The sequence below is a fragment of the Acinonyx jubatus genome, chromosome B4, assembly GCF_027475565.1.
Source record: "Acinonyx jubatus isolate Ajub_Pintada_27869175 chromosome B4, VMU_Ajub_asm_v1.0, whole genome shotgun sequence".
In the NCBI taxonomy this organism is placed as follows: Eukaryota; Metazoa; Chordata; class Mammalia; order Carnivora; family Felidae; genus Acinonyx; species Acinonyx jubatus.
In genome coordinates this window covers 19,584,245-19,592,809 of record NC_069387.1, presented here as the reverse complement: position 1 = coordinate 19,592,809, position 8,565 = coordinate 19,584,245, and the positions used below count along the sequence as shown (strand labels likewise).

At 40.7% G+C, this 8,565-nt stretch overlaps 1 long non-coding RNA gene across 1 annotated transcript; it reads left to right on the top strand.

The window, feature by feature from the left end:
- Positions 1 to 1,306: 1,306 nt before the first annotated feature.
- Positions 1,307 to 4,672, top strand: LOC128316300 (uncharacterized). Its single transcript, XR_008299947.1, has 3 exons — positions 1,307 to 1,425; positions 1,791 to 1,943; positions 4,557 to 4,672. It is a non-coding gene; the product is annotated as an uncharacterized LOC128316300 (long non-coding RNA).
- The last annotated feature ends 3,893 nt before the right edge of the window (positions 4,673 to 8,565 follow it).

The following is an 8,565-nucleotide window of genomic DNA, read 5'->3' as shown; positions in this document are numbered from 1 at the left end:
AATTAAAACTTTACATCTGTTCAGCCATATAAAAACAGAGATCCTGCTACGACATAGCAGAAGTCATGTAGAAAACCTTAGGGTGGCTAGTCTGAAGAACTCTCAGCTCTGTTCGTGTCCTCATCAAAGGAAGCCCGAGTCTTCTGGCACTCTATAGGAAAGGGTTGGTTTTTGTTTTGTTTTTTTTGAGGATCCGTAAAAGACTGTCACACACACGTTCTGGTTAGAGCCCTAAGCAAAGATTGTTGATTGCTGGTGAGGTCAGGCTTCTGACACCTGGGGTTTAAAAATAACTTACATCAGAGTTCTTTTTTAGAACACTGAAGGTAGTTAATTCCTCAGTGCCTCATGCAGGACCCCCTGAATGTTTGGCTATCATCCAAATGCAAGCCCTTTGTATCATCCTCTCCTCTGGTTTAAATTCCACATTGTTCTACATTTCCTTTTCCCCATTTGTCTTCTGACTGCTGTACTCTGATCTCTGGAAGCTCTTCCATCAAAAGCAAACCCCCTGTACTCTAAGCGTCTTTCCAGAAGTCTTCCTCTCCCTACTCGAAGAGATCTACTCACTCATACTACATCCCTGACTGTTGCCAGCAGGGTTAGTTTCCTTGTAGTCTCCATTCCTGTGAAGAACTTTTCTTTCTTCTTTTAAGTAAACTCTACCCACAACGTGGGGCTCGAACTCACTACCACAAGATCGAGAGTCGTATGCCCCACCTACTGAGACAACCGGGTGTCCCTAGAAGGCTTCTTAAAAGAAAATGAAAATAAAAACTCTCCCTGATCCCCAACCAGGAGATAAACATTGTTATGTTTTTTAGTATATCTTTCAAAACACAGGTAGTGAATTATACTGTATGTATTCCCCTCCCCCCCCCGACATATACTATACATTTCTTTAAAAATCTTCTACTGTAAGCAAGCCTGGGTGGCTCGGTTGACTGGTTGAGCATCCGCCTCTCGATCTCGGCTTGGGTCATGATTCCAGGGTCATGGGATCGAGCCCCACGTTGGGCTCCCTGTGAGTGTGGGGCCTGCTTGAGATTCTCTCTCTCTCTCTTTCTCTCTCTCTCTCTCTCCCTCTTGCCCCTTTCCCCCATTCACACACACTCTGTCTCTAAAATAAAAAATAAATAAATAAAATAAATTTTTTTACTGTCAATTATGTCAAAAATATAGAGAAAAATAGAAATATGAGGATCTCTTGCGCACCCACTAACTGGTTTTATGAATTTGAATAGGCCATCTATTGCATATCTTCCGGTTATCACTCCAGGTTCATCCTTTACCCTTCTGTACCCTGCAGACTGCCCCAAGGGGCTGGCTATTATGGACTGATCTACTGCCTCCGTCTTTAGCTTCCACTTGGTCCATGGGAGCACCTATGGGAGGAGCCAACAGGAGGAGACAGAAGGGTAGGAGGTGAGTGAGGTCAGGATATTTATTCCTTCCACTCTCCAGCTCCATTCCTGCCGGGTTGCCGCTTGTTGACTGAGTCTTTTCACTGAAAGCCCTGGTTCCTATATGAGAGCTGTCTCTCTCTGGGCTCTGAGCAGCTCTTCATGCCTAGAGTTGAAACAGCTCTCTGGTGTGATTAGCCCCAGGGTACTGTACTATCTATCTCTTTTTGGTTTCCTCAGATGCTGTCTAGGGCTGTCATGGGTTCCGTTCAGTTATATCCCCTCCCTCTCCCCGCCATTTATAGAATCTTTACAGAGGGAATCAAATTCAAGTGAGGCCAACAGGGTGGGACCTAATTCAATATGATTGTTGTTCTTCTTGAAAAGAGAAATTTGGACACAGACATGGAGGGAAGGGAATGTGAAGGCACAGCGAGAAGAGCGGCACGGGCAATCCAAGGAGAGAGGTCCTTCCCTCACAGCCTTCAGAAGAAATCAACCCTGCCAATACCTTGATTTTGGACTTCAGCCCCCAGAACTGTGAGACAATAAAATTCCAGTTGCTTAAGCCACCTAGTCTGTGGTATTTTGTAATGGCAGCCTTTTATAAATACTCTTTTCGGGGCGCCTGGGTGGCGCAGTCGGTTAAGCGTCCGACTTCAGCCAGGTCACGATCTCGCGGTCCGTGAGTTCGAGCCCCGCGTCGGGCTCTGGGCTGATAGCTCAGAGCCTGGAGCCTGTTTCCGATCCTGTGTCTCCCTCTCTCTCTGCCCCTCCCCCGTTCATGCTCTGTCTCTCTCTGTCCCAAAAATAAATAAACGTTGAAAAAAAAAAGAATAAATGTTTAAAAAAAATACTCTTTTCATTTAATAATATTTGAGTATCTAGTTTGTGTTATCTGTTTCCTGTAGGAACAGATTGATCTAGGTCTATAATCTATAAGCCTGTCTATGCCTTATTTACTTTATTTTTTATTTATTTATTTTTAAAAATTATTATTTTTTAACATTTACTTATTTTTGAGAGACAGAGAGAGACAGAGCACCAGCAGGGGAGGGTCAGAGAGAGAGAGGGAGACACAAAATCCAAAGCAGGTTCCAGGCTCTGAGCTGTCAGCACAGAGCCCGATGCGGGGCTTGAACATACGAGCCATGAGATCATGACCTGAGCCAAAGTCGGCCTCTTAACTGACTGAGCCACCCAGGCGCCCCTGTCTTATTTACTTTAGACTGTTTCTTTCTGTTAAGAAATTGAACACTATAGATTCGTGAAGTGCTTTCACGTCAATACACATGTTTGCACAACACTCTGAACATACTGAGGAAGTGTGACCTAGAGTACTCCCCTAATATCAGCTCATATCTAGACTTTTCCACACACAAGGAGATAGGACTCCTCTGGAGCTGTTTGTCCCTCCAAGATGCTGTTACTCATTGGTCACTTTGACCAAAATCATCCTTGGAATCACTCAGTAACGGTGCTATTTCTGTGCATATAAATGTTTTAATCACCCTCCAAAGTAGACCTGTAAGCAATTGTTGGCTTCTGACAACTCGCACATCTGTTTTGTGGAAATCTCTTTTATTGTAAAGAGGCAATACAGTTGTCTGAATATTTCACTTCAAGCCTTTTTATTTCGAAATTGTTATTTCTTTGTTTCCAGTAATTCATTAGCTCTATTTTTTTTTTTTTTTTTAAAGAACACCACTAAAGAACAGAAAACTTTTAGTGCTCTGATTTTTAAAAGGGGAACAAGGGGTGCCTGGCTGGCTCAGTGGTAGAGCATGTGGTTCTTCATCTTGGGGTTGTGAGTTCCAGCCCCGTGTTGGGGGTAGAGTTCACTTAAAAAAAGACTTTAAAAAAATAAAAAGGGAACAAAAATGCCAAGAGCTTTTCACTGGAAATACCCTACTTAAAAAAAAAAATACAAACAAACAAGCAAACAAAACCACAAAACCTCTCTCTGCCAAATTAAGTTTTAATGATGTCAAAGGTGGTGAAGTCAAGCTTTATGTTTTCTTTCCTGTCTTGGATAGGATTATCTTGGATAATTAGCAAAGCAGGTCTTTCAAACAGAATTAGCCAAAGAAGAATGAACAGTTTAGGAAAAAAGAAATGTAGCGGTCTTGGGGAAAATATAACTAGAAATTGAAAATTCAATCTGTGTTACATTTTGTGCTACTGAATGTGATTTGACTGTATGGGAGAGTGGCCTGGTAAATCCCTCCAACCACTGTCCATCTTAAAACATGGCAATGCTTGTCACTTAGGTTAGTATTTCACTGTGGCTTTCAAGATAATATGCTGTCCATTTTTTAATAACGTTTAAAATGTTCATCTCCTTTTGACTGGGCACTTAGAGCAAAATGATTAGTGCTTACGGCTTACTGCAGACAGTATTTATGCTGCTTTCCAGAAGCTACTTTTATCTGTTGGGAAAAAAAAATCTCACTGTAGGATTTCCAACCTTTTAGGCTAACGTCTGACTCTATTAGCTCCTAAGGAGAAGGACCATAAATAATCTCCCCATTTTATATTCTATGCTTTTAGCCATAGCATTAATCACAAAGGTTTTTTTTCTTTGCCTCATGAGAAAAGCCAGCCTTATGGTTTGAAATTTTGGTTTACAAAATATGGTTTTTAGGGTAGGCAGGCATGGGGGTAGGATGTAGAAAGAAGGGGTCTTTGCTGGGCTTTATGAGTAGAAAACTTTGGGAACAAATGAGTTCTTTCCAGGGCCAGAAAATATCTCAGGGGTCTCCCACTTTTGTGGGGAGGGGAATCTTATTAACTCTTTCAGGTCAGAAGGGTGCCATTTATTCATCACAGTGACAATGCACTTGAACCATCCCGAGCAGTTGATGTGGCTCCCAAAGGGCTTAGTGTTTAAACCTACTGGGGCGGTAACCTTAGAACAAGATTAAGGCTGATTAACTCCGCTTCTTTTTTCCTGGGCTTTCTCTGAAATTCTCATGCATACAATTTAATTATTATTGTCATGATCTTTCTTGTCATTGAAATGATAGGTATTCTTAGATGTACTTCATTCAGTAAATAGGCATTTTCTTTTTCTTACAAGATGATCATAGGAAAGCAGTTTTTAACACAATTCTCTCTCTTTCTCTCTCTCTTTTTCCCCCTTTTTTTCAAAAGGCACCCCATCATCAGTAGGAGTTAGCGTGGCAAGGCTTGATGGTTCAACCATGAATTCCTTAACGTCACTTGCTTCTTGAACTAGGTTTCTGCCAGGTCAGTAACTCATTTCTGAGCCTTGAGAATTGCTTGTTTGATTTGATTTTACTTGCTGACAAAATTTGCCTTTTAATTTTGTTAATGCCTTCATACTATCTCTGACTTCAGTTAGCTCCGACTTTCAAGGGACAATTTCAGTTGATTTGGATTAACAGCGGTAATAATTTACTAAATGGCAGTGTTATTCATCCTTAAATATATATCTGGTCTTGAAGTTTCCAATTTCTGTAATAGCTATAAATGGGAATAAAATGGCCAAACTACCACATACAAATTTTTCCTACACTCCTCAAAATCGCTTTAAAGAAACAAATACACCAGATTTTCTTTTTATTTTTCGTGAATCTCAAAGAACTTTATCACACTGTTGTTGTAACTTCAGTATCTCTGTTACCTCATCTGTTCCCCATTAAGCTGTTATTCTTCAATCATTTAAATATTACTGTTTCCAAGAGACTCAACTTAATTGGTAAATAAGATTCCCATTAAGGAATTGTGTATTTTTTCTTTTCTGAGACACCCAAGTTTCCTCCTCCCATTGGCTGTTTGGGTGCTAAGAACAAAATGTTCTCCATTCTTAGAAATATTCTTTCTTTGTTTCTTTCTTTGTTCCTTTCTTTCTTTCTTTCCTTCCTTCTTTCTTTCTTTCTTTCTTTCTTTCTTTCTTTCTTTCTTTCTTTCTTTCTTTCCTTCCTTCCTTCCTTCCTTCCTTCCTTCCTTCCTTCTTTCCTTCCTGCCTGCCTTCTTTCTTTCTTTCTTTCTTTCTTTCTTTCTTTCTTTCTTTCTTTCTTTCTTCTTTTGTGTATTTATTTTGAGAGAAAAAGAGAGAGAGAGAGAGAGAGAGAGCTTGTGAGCGGCAAAAGGGGCCCAGAGAGAGGAGATATAGAATCCATGCTGACAGTGCAGAGCCTGATGCGGGGCTCGGTATCACAAACCGTGAGATCAAGACCTGAGCCGGAATCAAGAATTGGCCGCTTGACTGAATGCGCTTCTTTTTTCTTGACGCTTACTTCCTTTTGTTATGTTTTAAAACTACATTACAGGTATCTTTGTTATTCAAATAATCTATTCTTTAACATGCTTTAGTTTGTACTTTATTATGTATGTATGTATTCGTTCATGTTGTATTGAGGTATAGGAGACACGCGATGTTACATTAGTTTCAGGTGTACAACATAGTGATTTGATAACTCAAATGTTATGCTATGCTCCCCCCAAGTGTAGCTACCGTCTGTCACCAACGTTGTTAACAATAGCATTGACTATAGTCCCTATGCTATGCCTTTCATCCCCATGACCGACTCATTCCATACCTGGAAGCCTGTACCTCCCACTTCCCTTCACCCATTTCCTCCATCCCCCACCCTCTCCCCTCTGGCAACCACTAGTTCTCTGTATTTATGGGTCTGTTTCAGCTTTTTTCGTTTTTTCATTCATTTGTTTTGTTTTTTAGATTCCACGTACGAGTGAAATCACATGGTATTGGTCTTTCTCTGTCTGACTTATTTCACTTGGTATAATACTCTCTAGGCCCATCCATGTTGTTGTAAATGGCAAGATCTCATATCTTTTTGTATGATTTTTAAAAAATGATTTATTGGGAGCCTGATACGAGGCTCGAACCCATGAATTGTGAGATCATGACCTGAGCTAAAACCAACATTCAGACGCTAATTGAGCCACCCAGGCCCCCAAATGTGAGATTTTAAAAACTGTATTTGGTACCCTGAGAAATAAATCACTTCTCCAATGCCAAGTTCCCTGGCATCTTGGCACGACAGGGAAGGGGATGGGAAATCCTAACAGGTTAATATTACCTGTCAGATTAGTGGAATGAGGAGTCATAATGAAAATTAAGTTAAGGTGTAGAAAATAAAGTTATATATTTTTTTTAAAACTTATTAATTTTTTTTAATGTTTTTAGTTTTGAGAGAGAAAGAGAGGCACCAATACACTCAATGAATGGTAGTTATTACTATTTGGATAAATACTTCATAAAAGGTGAGTGTCAATATTGAGCAAGGCTAAAAATGTCATGTACTTGGGGGCACCTGGGTGGCTCAACCAGTTGAGCGACTATCTTTGGTTCAGGCGGTGACCCCACGGTTCATGGGTTCCAGCCCCGTCGGGCTCTCTGCTGTCAGCACAGAGCCCGCTTCGGATCCTCTGTCCCCCTCTCGTTTCTGCACCTCCCCCTCTTGCCCTCTATCTCTCTCAAAAATAAATAAACATTAAAAAAAAAAAAAGTCGTGTCCTCCAAGAAACCATCTTTGAACCTCAGTTTAAATCACATTCTCTCAAGCTGCGTGTTTTCCCTTTATAGCCTTTGCTGCCATTGGTAACCATGCATTGATTATTTCTGTTACTGTTCAACAGAGTAGATGCAAACTTAGTGCTGAGCTGGGGAGATCACGTGTGGACTGAGAAGAGCTCCATGTCTCTAACCAAGGCAGTTCCCACAAGGGTGTGTCAGTTGTTCTTTTGAGGGAGTGAGGGGCTCAGTGCTCCTGGATTTTCCAGTTGTTCATATAACCCGGAACCTTGGCTTTTTATAGGAAATGACTTGGTCTGAAAAGGTGGGGAAAGAATTCAATCAAAAAAAGACATGGTGGGGCACCTGGCTGGCTCAGTCAGAAGAGCATGCAAACTCCTGATTTTGAGATTGTGAGTTTGAGCCCCACTTTGGGTGTGGAGATTACATAAAATAAATAAATAAACATTAAAAAAAAAAAAAAGACAAAGATATTGTATGGCCAACCAAACTCATCTGTGTGGTCACAAGAGATCTGAGAGCTGCCAATTCACAATCTCTGGTTTCTTTTTTCTTTTTCTTTTTTTTAAGACAGAGGGAGAGCGAGCATGAGTGGTAGAGGGAGAGAGAGAGACTCTCAAGCAGGCTCCGTGCTGTCAGTACACAGCCCAACATGGGCTCGAACCCGTGAACCGTGAGATCATGACCTGAAGTGAAATTGAGTGGGACCACTGACTGACTGAGCTACCCAGGTGCCCCCAGTCTCTGGTTTCTATTTGTCTCCATGATTAGACTGTATTGTTTGTATAGTGCCTGACAGAGTAGGGGTACACAGTAAGCACTAGGTGTTGAAAGAAAGAGAAGGCAGGAAGTAAGAAAGAATAAAAGACTGCAGTTGATTTCTTTTTTTTCTTTATAATAAATTACATTTGAAAAATTGCCAACCTCGAGGACATTAGACAATCTGAGCAAGTTGATAGATTTCATATTTAAGAGTTCCATGTTAATATAAACTAAGAAAGAAAAAGCACTCACTCCTTCTCTGTATAATTTTCAGGAAAAAGTAAAAATATGAGGTTTGTGGGGCACCTGGGTGGCTCACTCGGTTGAACGTCTGACTTCGGCTCAGGTCATGATCTCACAGTTTGTGGGTTCGAGCCCCGCATCAGGCTCTGTGCCGACCGCTTGCTCAGAGCTGGAGCCTGCTTCAGATTCTGTCTCCTTCTCTCTCTGCCCCTCCCCCGCTCATGCTTTGTCTCACTCTGTTTCTCAAAAATAAATAAATGTAAAAAAATAAAAAAAAATGAGGTTTGTTGCATTTATAACCAAATGGTAACAAAATGAAAAAAATGTTTTGACTACCTCAGAAGCAACATTTGCCATGTGTAAGCATTTTATTGAAAAGACTGTTGGTCACATATTGTCAAACCAAGTTTTGTTTTCTGGGAAATAGAATTTAATCTCTGACCTCAAGTTTTATTTTGTAATGAGCTCACCAAATACACTGAATTGCAGATTTCCATGGTAGTATGATTTGTGTACTGACATGAACTCTGGAAGTCATTGCAGCTGTCAGTTGGCGAAAAATAGGAAAAGAGAGGCTTTGGGGAGCTTAGATTTCTAGAGCCAATGGAAGAGGGAAAACCTTAAATGCCAGAT